Source organism: Gymnodraco acuticeps, unplaced genomic scaffold (genome assembly GCF_902827175.1).
Source record: "Gymnodraco acuticeps unplaced genomic scaffold, fGymAcu1.1, whole genome shotgun sequence".
In the NCBI taxonomy this organism is placed as follows: domain Eukaryota; kingdom Metazoa; phylum Chordata; class Actinopteri; order Perciformes; family Bathydraconidae; genus Gymnodraco; species Gymnodraco acuticeps.
The window spans coordinates 2,512,443-2,526,760 of record NW_022992351.1 but is presented as its reverse complement, the minus strand read 5'-3'; the positions used below and the strand labels follow the sequence as shown (position 1 = coordinate 2,526,760).

Sequence of the window (14,318 nt, the reverse complement as noted above, 5' to 3'; positions counted from 1 at the left end):
AGAGGAGAGTTTTGTTTGTTTGAAATCAAGAAGTTTTGTTTTGTCCTCGCAAGAGTGATTTTTTTGTTAAAACTTTGTTTTAGTTTTTCTCATTGAAATATGAGTCGTCGCATTTGAGTCCAGTATTTTTGTACCCTGTTTTAACAAACATTCAAATGTGTCAAGCGTAACAGTGCCAGATTTAGCTTTGAGCTCATTTCCATCCGCAGTCCCTCACATAAAACATTTAAGAAAATTACATTTTACAAACATAGCAAAAACAAAATACATGATATGCAAAAAGTGCAAAAGAGCAAGAGCAGCATACACAAGTATTTACCACATGGCACAACAATATAGCAGCAACGACATATAAAGTGCAAGAAAAGATAAAAGATTTACCTAAAGTGCAAGAGGAGATACCCCTGTATTAAAGTGCATTTAGCGGTGATTGCACATCTATTTGTTTCTCAACCATTCTTTTAGTTGACCTTTAAAGCTATTGAGAGTGGGACAATCCTGTATCTCAGTTGGGAGGCTATTCCAGAATGCGCTGCCTTTAACGGAGAGGACATTTTGTCCAAAAGTGGTTAGTCTGCGGTGGACTTCAGTCTCCTCTGGTTTCTGACCTAGTGCAGCGTCCAGTGTGTTTTTTGTGGCTGAATTCCCCTAAGGGGGGGGGGGGGGGGGCAGTCCATGTAAACATTTATTTAAAAAAACACATACTTTTAAAAGACTTAAAATTGTCAAAACTCAATAAATTGTGTTTTTCAAGGATGGTACTGGTGGTATGAATTTGGCTTTCGTCTGTTCTATGGGTTTCAGGTTTTTGGCACAAGCAAACGACCAGTTTGTAAAACAGTATTCAATGTGGGATAGAATCATACAGTGGAGGTATGACTTTGTTTAAAAGTGTGCAAGTTGAATTTAACGGTATTGGATACTTTCCTAATATGTTTCTTAAAAGTCAAGTTCGAGTCCAGTATGACTCCAAGATACTTGAAGTGGGGGACTAGTTCTAATTCTGCTCCGTTTAAAAACACATTGGATCCTTTGATCTGGTCGTTTACTGAACATCATGCATACTGTTTTTTTGCATTTAACTGTAAGCAAATGTTGTTCAGCCAGTGTTGAACCTTGTCCAATGCATTTGAGAGACAGGATGTGATTATTTCAGTATTTTTCCCCTGTACAAAGATCACAATGCCCCTGAAGGTTTACCAAGTATGCCAACATTAACGTCACTCTTCTTATCCTTAAAGGCATTTCTCCCATTTCCACCTGCATTGCTGATACTGGAGATGTTTTAAAAGCTCCACTACAAATTCTCAGGGCCTGAGCTTGTAGGACATCCAGCTTTTTAAGGTTTGATTCTACTGCTGACATGAACGCTATACAGTACACCCATAATCTAATACAGGTCTCATGAGTGCCCAATATAAGTTCTGTAGTGATGACCTACTCGCTCCCCACTCCTGTCACGCCAAACACCGAAGTACATTGTTGACCTTTTTACATTTATTTTGAACTTTTCCTATATGATTGCTCCATGTTAGCTTTCCGTCAAACCAAACACCAAGAAATCTTATTGTATTTACCTGTTCAAGAGATTTTTACGATATAGGAGCAATTTTATGCCGTTTTGTAAAACAAAAGACCTGCGTCTTAGCTACTGACAGTTTGAATCCCCATTTATTTGTCAATTTTTCCACTTCAACTATTGCAGCTTGTATTTTCTTTCCAACATGTGCTACATTGCGGCCTTTTGCCCACAAAGCCCCATCATCTGCATACAAAGATTTTCCCACACTTGGATGAACTTGATTAAAAATGTCATGTATCATTATATTGAACAGCAACGGACTACATACACTACCTTGCGGAGTACCATTTTCCACATCAGAAACACTTGAATATTCTGCACCTACTCTTACTTGTATTTTCCTTTCCAGTAACAAAATCATAACCCAATTATATGATTTACCACCAATTCCCAATGATTTTAACTTGATTAGTAGTCCTTCCTTCCAGAGCATGTCCTAAGCTTTTTCAATATCAAAGAAGACTGCAATAGCTGCGTTCACACAGCAGTATACTTTCCCACTTTAGTTCCGATATAGTTCCGAAATGTCGCGTTCACACCAAAAAGAGCCGGAACTAAAATTAGTTAATCAGAACCTTTTTTTACTCCCTTTTCCTGCTAGAGAGCAGGTAGCCTACTTTCGTGGGAGAAAAAAGTTCCTATGTCTCATTGGCTGGGTGGAATGCAAACCACGGCCCGTAAAACTCCCAAAACGTTTTGTGAAGCCGCCATTTTATTATCCTCGAATTAGCATTATTAGCATTAGCCCAGCGCACAAACGCAGAGAGACTAACTTATGGCAACACAAAAGAAAACATGGGAGCGGTGGAGATGAGGAGGTGTCGGCGTTCTGGCGATTTACTCGGGGGACTTCCGGCCGGGGACTTCGGGTGGCAGTATACGCCGTGAAGTTGTTTGCGGCCTGCCAGTAAACCCAAAGCAGAAGAAGAAGAAGTGACGTCAGCGGCTTCATTTGCCTAATCCTTCCCCAGGAACTTATTCCGGTGTGAACGCGATCTGTACTTAGTTCATGAGAACTAAAGAGTTCTCATGAACTAAGGCCGAATATTCATTACTGTTAATTCTTGTAATACAATAGTTGAATCACTTGGATACAAAAAAAAGCGAGGGAACTTTTGTCCTTAACCACACACACACACACACGCACACACACACACACACACACACACACACACACACACACACACACACACACACACACGTCACAACATGCGACTGCTCTAAAATGAAATGATTTCAAACAAAATATGATATTATTCAGATTTGTATTGTAACAATCATTTTATTACATCTATTAAAATATTGATATACGAAATATTTGTATTGGAACAGTTTTAGACTTAGTAATGCTGTAACATATTTCAGCCACCAGGGCCCCGCAAAATCCGCCTATTAACACGTGTCATGTTATGTCATTATTATACTGTATATTATTTGAGTTTTTTTTTTTTTAAACATAAAAACTGAAAAATGTTATATCTGGAATACATGTGCTGTAGCCTATGCATACAAGATGTAGAACAATCCTGATTGGGAATCTTTTTCCATATTTTCATATCCTAAATGTCATCCTACTTATATAAGAAGAATGAATCTGCTTGAGGTCACAGAGGTAAAATCATAATGTGTGGGCCTGTGGATTGTTGTACAATGGATGCCGTTGGGAAGATGTCTGCCATGGCACTGCCATCTGCAGATAGGGTATCATGTGTCACAGCAGATATTTACTGGAAGTTACCACATCTGGTGAAATTACGCAACATTACTCCGCCTACGTCTCCTTCTCTGGAAGTTTGCCAACTACCAGCCCACCAGACTCGACTTTCGTCTCATAGGGAGGAGATAAATGCGTATATTAATATGCTCTATTTTCTGTCGTTTCATGCATGAGATTGCATTATTTCAGGGCAGTGTAATCTTGGTATCTTTGCTACTAAACACACACGGCGCATTTTTAGACGTAGCTTATGTTTGCATGAAACCGCCTACATGTACACATCATCATCATATTAAACAGCAGCCGTGATGTTTGAATGGCAGACATCATTTGGTTTTGTGTGAACTTGAACGTGCACGGGCAGGAAATAAAGCTCGCCTCTGGTCGTGTGTAACAGGGAAGTAAGACTTATACGTTGGTAGAAGTTTTCGGTGTGCTCAAATGCTCGGCACTCTAAGTTAATTTGCCCTCGGTTAAAAAGATAGCAACTGTGCAGCTTTTAATGGACAAATGTGAGCATTAAAGTGAGAGATGGAGGCAGGAAATGTTCAGTAGGGTGTTCGATCCAGCGGAATACTTATGAGACAGCGGAGGACGAAGAGGAAACGGACCACAGCCCTTTTTAATGTTTTGAAATCAATATTTAACTGAAGGTAAGTGTCCTTGTTGTTTGTTTTTTTCGTAGGAATATTATTCTGGTAAATGTATACGGCCTGCAGCTGAGAAGGCCTTGTCAATAGTAACAATGTTGCGTAATAAAGGAGGTAGTCTATGTCATGTTTAGTTAAAAAAAACTTGAAGAATATTTGTCGGATTTATATTATGTTACAGTCATGCGATCCTTTATAGGGATTATCTCAGGATTTATTTAAACTTTAACCAGCTAAAGAGAGTTCTGCTAATCATTGTTTTTGCTTATGCAATGATCGAAGGAACAACCATCTTTATCAACTCCTTCACCCTGCGCCTATAAACTGAATAGGATTCATTGTTTTCTGTTAAAGCCTTACCTCTTTTTTATGTTTGGCATTAACACTGGAACTGGTTATATATTAATATTCATTACAAATACAGTTCATATAATGTTATTAAACATAACATTTAGTAAATACCATATCAGGCCACAGGTATGCAGCTGGGCTTTGTCATCCAGTACATGGTTATTTAATTATTTAAGATGTTTAATGATATATATAACTAACCTTAAAAGAGAGCAATGTAAAAGTACAATAGGCTACAGTCCAACAATACTAATAATGAAAATAATAAAAACACATTTTATTGGTATAGCACCTACCCATACATAATAACAAAGTGCTTCAAAACAGAATACAAAATAATCCAATACAATAACACTAAAATAACATAATTATATAAAACCATTCATGTAGGAATAAACAAAAATAGAGTATACAATAAGATATTAAAATAACAAAACAATATACTTTTTTATTAGCCCAGCAATGACTTAATTAAATTCAAATGTATGCATTTCTTTTAAATTGCTGGATATTTAAAAGAGGACAGGGTGTCGCTCGCCTGATGTCTTCCTGAGTCACCCACATTTTTTTAGAAGGTACCCATCAGAGGATCTTAGCTCTTACAGGATTAAACACGTATTCATATCTTCGTAGGACTGGGATTAATGTTGATAGTATCCAACCTGCATAAACAAGTGAAGTGTTTATAAGACTTGATGTAGAGTTAGTTACTTGTGTGTCTCAGTTTTGAAAGGCATCCAGGTTCAGCAGTGTACACCAGGGAAAGGAAGACTGTCTAGCTCAGGGGTGTCAAACTCAATTTCATCACGGGCCACATTCGCATAAAGGTTGCACTCAAAGGGCCGGTTGTAACGATATAAATATATAATATAAATATAAAATAATGTATTATATTACATTATTGCCTCTGAATTGGATTATTATCGGATAGGATAATAACTTAGTAATTAACTACGTCTGAAAGCAGAAGTCCAGGTCTCTTCAGTGCGCATGTCACAAAACGAGATGCATTGTGGGACATGTAGCTTATGGGCAACCTGCTTCTGTAAAGTGGCATGTAACCGATATAATAAACTTATTATATTCTTTGCAAATGAAGTCGCGGGCCGGATTTGGCCCCCGGGCCTTGAGTTTGAGACCCCTGGTCTAGCTGATCCTAACAATCAGACTGAACTTCTTGAAAACCTTTTACCAACAAGGTGAGGACAATCATGACCCAACTAAGTTAGATCAGCTGCTACTTCCACAGCATGAGGGTTAAGTGAAAGAAAACACAAGAGGCAGATGATCTTCATACACAATCCAATGGAGACACTCCTGGAAGACACACTAGGGACAAACAGACACCAAGCAGATAGTACTTAGAATATATGTATACTTAAACATTGTCTTGATTTGAAAATGTGTATGTTTTATACAGTAATATTAACAACCTACAAAACTACAGTAAGGCTGACCCTAAACCCTAACTACTAAATACCAAATTATCCTTATACATTACATTGCATTTAGCTGACGCTTTTATCCAAAGCGACTAACAATAAGTGCATTCGACCAAGAAGATACAAACTAGAAGAAAACAGAATCATATAAGTATATCAGGTTTCATAGAGCCAAAATATTTCAAGTGCTACTCAACTGGCTTTAGATAAGCCAGTCCTTTATTAGTATATCATTGCTTTGTTAGTAATTGTATTGCTCGAAGTGGAGTCGAAAGAGATGAGTTTTTAGTCTGCGTTTACATGTAGTATATTCTAGCTTTATCATATTTTAGTATTAACTGCTGCATTATACTCTTTTTTTGAAAAATGTGCCATAAAAATGATAATATGACATAGGCTACTTAAATGATGCTAATGCTTCTTGTACACACAATAAAAGCTCATATTGAGCCTCTGGTTTCCTCAGTGTCTCAACCTTGAAAGATCAATTTTGAGGTCCTTACCACAATGTACTGTACACTCGCTTTCACATCAAATTGAATAGTTTAAATTGGTATGGATGTTGAACCTGCAAATCACAGATGAATTCAAGAGAGCACTTTTTGCAGACCTCACCTATAGATGTTCAGCTTCACTTATTGGATAAATGATATTTCAGCAGATGACTTGTACGATGCGTTCTGTCAGATAAGTAAACGTTGGGCTTTCTGTGAGGAAGTGAAGCAATTTACAGTGTCAGTTGGCAGCCACATTTCAATGGCTCAGATTTTTTTTCCTTTTCAGGGTTTTGAAGCTCATTGTTGGCATTAGAGGAAGGCTGCTGGAGTCCAATAACACTTAGATTTGTGTTTTTGAAAGATGATTGTTTGTCTGTTCCCCTGAGGCTGATTTAAAGGAGTCTGCATTTGTAGTATAATTTATAACTTGTTGTGTGTGTATTGATATTATGGGACTTTTGTGACATTACGAATTCTAAATGATCACACAATGATTGTCAAATTCCCCCAAATTAATTTCTGAGAATGCTAGTAGAAAGTGCCCAGTATTGGTATGACTTCCCATTATGCAGTGACTTCAACAACACCACCATGACATGTGATTTTTATTTCTCTAACAGATAGGATCAGTTATACAGTCTGTCATCTTCAACAAGAAATGTAGCTAAAGTTGAAAATATATCTTTATTTTGTGTATCATATCAACAGCTTGCAGAAGGTGCTACATCTCTGTTTTTATTACTCAATTTAAGTCCTCAGAGAAAGATTTGGGATTTTGGGTTTTAAAAATGAGTCTGTTGAGAGTGCTACCTCTGACGTTTGACTCCCCCCCCTGTGTTACGGTCCTTTATTTCTGCACGTAATATTTTTAAATATTGTCAGCACTAAGTGTGCAGACTCTCTGTACATTAGATAGTGTAGCTTCATCAGGGGAATATATTGCTGACCCTGTTTCAAGTCAATTTGACTTATTTAGAACCAGCAATATGACACATTTCACTCATGGGCTTTACACTCTGCGCAGCATATACATCGTCTTTTATCCTATTAGAAAAAAGGTTTCCCCCAAAACATTTGAACTGGGATAAAATAGTCAAAACCTCAGGTAGAGCAGCTGGGGAGGGATCCCTCTCACTGGACGGATGTATAGGAATAGGACAGTGTGTACAGAATAACCAACACAATGAAATGTTTGAGTCTTATTGCATCTGACCGTGATTTGATTCCGAGCTGTGGTCGTTAAACTCTTTCCCTCCCACTTTCCAGTCTGTTCTCTCTATGAAAAAGGGAAAGTAAAAAGAAAAAACGTTATACAACACAACTAAAGTTGGTTTTCTGTGTTAAATACGAGCAACATTAGTTCAATCGGGAGAGACGTGATGTATGGAATACATATTTATTATCGGTCACATTATATAAATGAAACATAATGATGACAGTTTATAACAAGTGAATGAAATGGTGTTTTGGCGATTAGGCCCAGGTTTTGTAGGATATCAATCAGGAAGGGAAGAACCGTTTCCGATGAACCCCCAAAAGAATGAAGTATGAAGTACTGAACGTGAAGAATCTTACCTTGTGGGATGCAGTGGAAATCTATGGATGGAAATGAGAGGTTAATACATGTGAGAATTTAAACATCTGATGCCTCCCGGGCATCCTTCCTGGACATACAGGGCTTCCCGGACGGGGCATCCTGGACGTACGGGGCGTCCCGGACGTACGGGGCATCCTGGACATACAGGGCATCCTGGACATACAGGGCATCCCGGACGTACGGGGCATCCCGGACGCACCGAGCGACCCGATGTGCGGGGCGCCCGGAACGTGCGGGGCAACCTGACTTTACCAGGGACACATTATACGGACCGGAGGTTAACGACCCGGACATACGGGGCTTCCCGGACGTACGGGGCATCCCGGACGTACAGGGCGTCCCGGACATACGGGGCATCCTGGACATACAGGGCATCCTGGACATACAGGGCATCAATCAATCAATCAATCAATCAATGTTTATTTATATAGCCCAATATCACAAATGTTACATTTGTCTCAGTGGACTTTACAGTTTGTACAAAATATCAGTATGACAATACGACACCCTCTGTCCTTAGACCCTCACATCGTACAAGGAAAAACTTCCGAAGAAAACCCACAGTTTAAAGGGAAAAATGGGAGAAACCTCAGGGAGAGCAACAGAGGAGGGATCCCTCTCCCAGGACGGACAGACGTGCAATAGATGCCGTTTGTAAATTGAAAAGATAATACATTTGCAACATAGGTAGTCCAAATGTTTGGAAATGCATGTGTGTATAATAGGAAGATGAATCCACGAGGATATCCATCCAGGACCTATGATCCAGGACCACAGCCACGACTCAAGATCCAGGACAGAGGAGCGCAGGATCATCCATGACTCCGGATCCCGGCGTATACAGACACCAAAAAGTCGGAACATGAGAGTACACAAGTATAGACAGAGAGAAGGAAGAAGTAAGATGTCCCCCGACAAACTAAGCCTATATCAGCAAAACTAGGGGCTGAATCTAATCAGCCCTAACTATAAGCTTTATCAAAAAGGAAGGTCTTAAGCGCACTCTTAAAAACGGATAGGGTGTCTGCTGCCCGAACACAAACTGGAAGCTGATTCCACAAATGTGGAGCTTGATAAGAAAAGGCTCTGGCTCCCATTGTACTTTTAGAGACTCTAGGAACAACCAACAACCCTGCATTCTTGGAACGCAATGCCCTAGTAGGACAGTAGGGTATAATGAGTTCTTTAAGGTAAGATGGCGCCTGCCCATTAAGGGCTTTGTAGGCGAGAAGAAGAATTTTAAATTCTATCCTGTGTTCTATAGGGAGCCAGTGTAAGGCAGCCAGAACAGGAGTAATGTGGTCCCTTTTCCTAACTCTGGTTAGTACACGAGCTGCAGCATTTTGAATCAGCTGAAGCGACTTGACTGACTTCTTGGTACACCCTGATAATAAAGAGTTACAATAATCCAGCCTTGAAGTAACAAATGCATGGACTAGTTTCTCTGCATCGTTTTGAGGCAAGATATGCCTGATTTTTGCAATGTTACGTAGATGGAAGTAGGCGGTCCTTGAAATTGATTTTATGTGGGCGTTAAAGGATAAATCCTGATCAAATATAACACCAAGATTCCTTACAGTCTCACTGGAGGCCAAATTAATGCCATCCATAGTTAATATATCCTTAGATAATTTGTTTCGTAGATTCTTCGGGCCAAGTACAATAACTTCAGTTTTGGTCGTGTTTAACATCAAAAAGTTTAAGGTCATCCACGTTTTTAAGTCCTTAAGGCAGTCTTGAATTTTATTTAGATGATTAATTTCATCAGGCTTGATTGATAAATATAGTTGAGTATCATCCGCATAACAATGAAAATGTACAGAATGATTCCTTATAATATTGCCTAACGGAAGCATATATAATGTGAACAAAATAGGTCCGAGCACTGAGCCCTGTGGCACTCCATGGCTAACTTTGGTTTGCGTGGAAGATTCATCATTGACACGTACAAACTGAGAGCGTTCAGATAGATAGGACCTAAACCAGTCTAAAGCAGTTCCCTGTATGCCAACTAAGTGCTCTAGTCTTTGCAATAATATATCATGGTTGATAGTATCAAATGCAGCACTGAGATCGAGAAAAACAAGAATAGAGACAAGTCCCTTGTCAGAGGCTATTAGAATGTCATTTGTGACTTTAACCAGAGCTGTCTCTGTGCTATGATGTGTTCTAAAGCCAGACTGAAAATCTTCAAATAAATCATTGTTTTTTAAGTAATCACACAGCTGTTTTGCGACCGCTTTCTCAAGAATTTTTGAGAGGAACGGAAGATTGGAAATAGGTCTATAATTGGCTAAAACCTCTGGATCGAGGTTGTGCTTTTTAAGAAGCGGTTTTATCACTGCTACTTTGAATGATTGTGGAACATAGCCTGATAATAAAGACATATTCATAATATTTAATAAATAAGTGCTAATTAATGGAAAAACTTCCTTCAACAGCTTAGTTGGAATTGGGTCTAACATACACGTTGATGGTTTAGAAGAGAGAATCATTGAATTTAATTGTTCAAGGTTTATGGCTGAAAAGCCTTCTAGTTTACTATCTAGTGTAATATTAGAACTTACGTTTCCGGGAGCTGTTGATAACATTATACTGGTCAAAGGCAAGAGGTCATTAATTTTGTTTCTAAGAGTAACAATTTTATCATTAAAAAAGCACATAAAATCATTACTACTGAGTGCTATGGGAATAGAAGGCTCAATTGAGCTGTGGCTTTCTGTCAGCCTGGCTACAGTGCTGAAAAGAAATCTTGCATTATTCTTATTCTCATCTATTAATGAAGAGTAATAGGCTGCTCTCGCTTTACGCAGTGCTTTCTTATATTCATTGAGAGTAATATGCCAAATTAAACGAGATTCTTCAAGTTTAGTGGAACGCCATATCCTTTCAAGTTGTCTCGACTTTTGCTTTATTTTGCGGGTTTCGGCATTATGCCATGGAGCTAATCTATGTTGTTTTATTTTCTTCTTTTTCAAAGGAGCAACAGAGTCTAATTTTATTCGCAGCGCATCTGTAGCACTATCAACAACATGATCAATTTGGGGTGGTGTACATTTTGTATAAGTTTCCTCCCTTACAAGCAGACATGCTATAGAGTTAAGTATTGGTGGAATCTCTTCCTTAAATTTGGCTATAGCACTAACAGATAGGTTTCTGCTGCAGGAGCTTTTGACTAATGCTTTGTAGTCTCGTAACAGTACTTCAAAAGTTACTAAGAAATGGTCGGATAAAGCAGGATTATGCGGTTCGACTAATAGTTGCTCAATTTCAATACCATAAGTCAGAACAAGGTCGAGAGTGTGATTATAGCAGTGGGTTGGTTTATTTACACTCTGACAAAAACCAACAGAATCTAATATAGAGTTAAATGCAACAGTAAGGCTATTTTTATCATCGTCAACATGAATATTAAAGTCACCTACGATAATTACTTTATCTGTTTTAAGTACCAAAGTTGATAAAAACTCAGAGAATTCAGATAAGAATTCTGAATAAGGACCTGGTGCACGGTACACTGTAACAAATAAGATTGGCTGCAAAGTTTTCCAGGTCGGATGCGTAAGACTAAAAACGAGACTTTCAAAGGAGGTATAATTTAATTTTGGTTTAGTATTGATAAGTAAACTTGAGTCAAAGATTGCTGCAACTCCACCTTCTCGGCCCGTGCCTCGGGCAATATGAGTATTGATATGGCTGGGTGGAGTGGCCTCATTTATGCTGACATATTCTTCATGTCTCAACCAAGTTTCAGTGAGACAGCATATATCAATATTATAATCTGATATTAAATCATTTACCAATATTGCTTTAGATGCTAGAGATCTTATGTTTAAGAGACCACATTTAATATTCCTGTTTTGTTGCACTGTAGTAGTTGTTACATTTACTTTTATTAGGTTATTATGTATGACACCTCTATTAGGTTTTACCTTAACTTGTCCTTGGGCAGACACACACACCGCTAATATTGGGTATTTTATTGGGTTCGGGATTCCTATGGATGACTGCCTAGGAGAGAGCGCAGAGAAGCGTGTAAGACTGCGACTCCGCCTCCTGGTCTCAACTCCAGTTTGTCATGGATTAAGTCCACAAAGCCCTGAAATGTTTGCCGAAATGAGATTTGCACCTTCCAAAGTAGGATGAATGCCGTCTCTCTTAAATCAGACCAGGTTTTCCCCAGAAGGCTGTCCAATTATTTACGAAGCCCACATTGTTTGCTGGGCACCACCAAGACAACCAGCGCTGAAATGATGACATGCGGCTATACATGTCATCATTGATCAGATTGAGCATCCTGGACATACAGGGCATCCTGGACGTACGGGGCATCCTGGACATACAGGGCGTCCTGGACATACAGGGCGTCCCGGACGTACAGGGCATCCCGGGCGAACGGGGCATCCCGGACGCACCGGGCGACCCGACGTGCGGGGCGCCCGGAACGGGCAGGGCTTCCCGAACGTGCGGGGCAACCTGCCTTAGCAGGGACACATTTATACAGACCCGAAGGTTTTACAACCTGGACATACAGGGTATCTATATGCAGGAATAAACATGAGCCGCGGGGCGACATACTTGCTGACATGCTAGGAACCACCACCAGTTATATGCATACGTACCAATTTTAAGGTTGGAGAGACCTTTGGATAGCCAGCACGGCATTGAGGTCAGGGCGAATGTAGGATGAGAAAGCGGAGGAGGACCACCGTCCGAGTTGTTGCAGGGATGAGGATGAGACACCTTGATTAGCAGCGGAAGTAGCTGCGCCTATTCTAAAGGAATGCCCCGTGTATAGAAGGGGTGATAACCCGGATTTAATGAGGACTTGTTTTAAATAGATATTGAACTGTCGTTGAGTTAAAGGAAAATTCCCTGAGATAAGGAATAATGGTGAGAGAGGATTAGAGGTAGGTCTAAGCTGTAGGAATTTGATCATGGATTTATAAGGGCAGAACTGGGAGTCGATGCGGGCGGCGATGACGGAGCAGGCGCCGCCGCATTTGGAGTGTTTAAGATATAAGCTAAAGTGGCTAGCGTGAAAGGATATGTCAGAAAAGCTGACGTCTCGATTGGAATCGAATGTAAGGGAAGTGTGTGGTAAATTCACCTGGTCTGAGAAAGGCATAAAAAGCTATCTGAGTGTGCCGCTATGCGGATGATCTCATGCAGATGTCCCCCCCAAAACGGAGGATGTGCGGTGCACGTCCTTAAGTCGGGGAAAACGCGGTCGTCGTGAGGCCGGCGGATGCCACGTCCAGGAAACGGGAGATGATGGCGTGCCGAAGAATATCCGCATGTAAAGTACGGTTGCCCGATGAGGAAGAGCAACTGTCGTGGAAGACGTTTATGTGGATGCACGCAGTTTGGTTAGAGGAACGTTAATACCATGAGCTTGATGTGATGCCTAGGAACTCCAGGTGTGTGACTGGGCCTATAGTTCCTCATGATTAGGAACGCTGTGCTCCTGGAGGATTATCTTCTTCTTTCTTCTTCTCTTTTCCCAGTTGAGCGGAGTTATAGGTTAGTAATGTTGTATTTGAACACTAGATGCGTAAAGGCAACGCATGAGAAGATCTCCCTGAGCAGTGGGTGATTTGAACTGGGGAGAGACAGCTATTAATATTATTTACCCGAATAGCCGGTGCACACGTAGTTTCTCCTTACTGACTGCCGCTTAATGCTGAAAGAGTTCCGCTGAACGATGATGGGAACTTTAAAGTGCGTCGTTAATATCTGCTTTGAAGAGCCAGCCTTGGCCTGCACACTATTAAGATTACATTATCTCCGTGCGTAGAAAGGGGGGAACATTGACCTTTGTCATCGAGATTGCCCTGAGCCTTTAACAAATCGTATTAAATAATCTGATGACAGACTGTAAACAGAATAGCTGAAATTTTAACAAACTAAATAACTCAGTTTCCTCTAATCATTAACCCATGTTTGTATAATGTAGTTAACTCCGTGTGTTGCTGCTAGCATACATAACACCTGACGTGGAAACGTTACTCGTGGATGGGGCTACAGAGCTGCTAGAAAGACGGTCGAACCCGGTACATTCCTCCGTCTGAATGCGGTGCACTTTTGCTAAATGTTTAGACCAATTGCTCGTGCGCCCTTACATGCTAAACTCTTATTGCACTTTTGGTAACAAGTATTCTCCACATCGAGACGGGTAAAGTTTAACCACACCTCGGAGCGCGTTCTCTCCGCCATCTCCGCAGTGTGCTTCGCTGCATGTAGCAGCTGCGTGTGTGTAAACTGCCCCGCCCCCTCGCACACAGACGGAGGAGAGAGATCTCGTCTGATCGAAAATACATCATAGACGCATTTGTTGTCTTTTGCATATTAGAAACGAGTTGGCGACACTCAGACTGCGATATAATGTTTTTTAGCAATAATACATGACATATATTTTATAAATGTCTCCGGTACCGGTAAAAGACCAATACGTTGGAACTTAACGGCGCGTAAAACACACG

At 40.2% G+C, this 14,318-nt stretch overlaps 1 protein-coding gene across 1 annotated transcript in view; it reads left to right on the top strand.

Moving 5' to 3' along the window:
* Positions 1-3,421: 3,421 nt before the first annotated feature.
* The window catches only part of stat6 (signal transducer and activator of transcription 6, interleukin-4 induced), a 31,657-nt gene continuing 20,760 nt past the window's right edge, over positions 3,422-14,318 (top strand). Inside the window, exon 1 of the mRNA XM_034209203.1 lies at positions 3,422-3,952. The gene's annotated coding sequence lies outside the window, so the exon portion shown is untranslated. The remainder of the gene's footprint in view (positions 3,953-14,318) is intronic.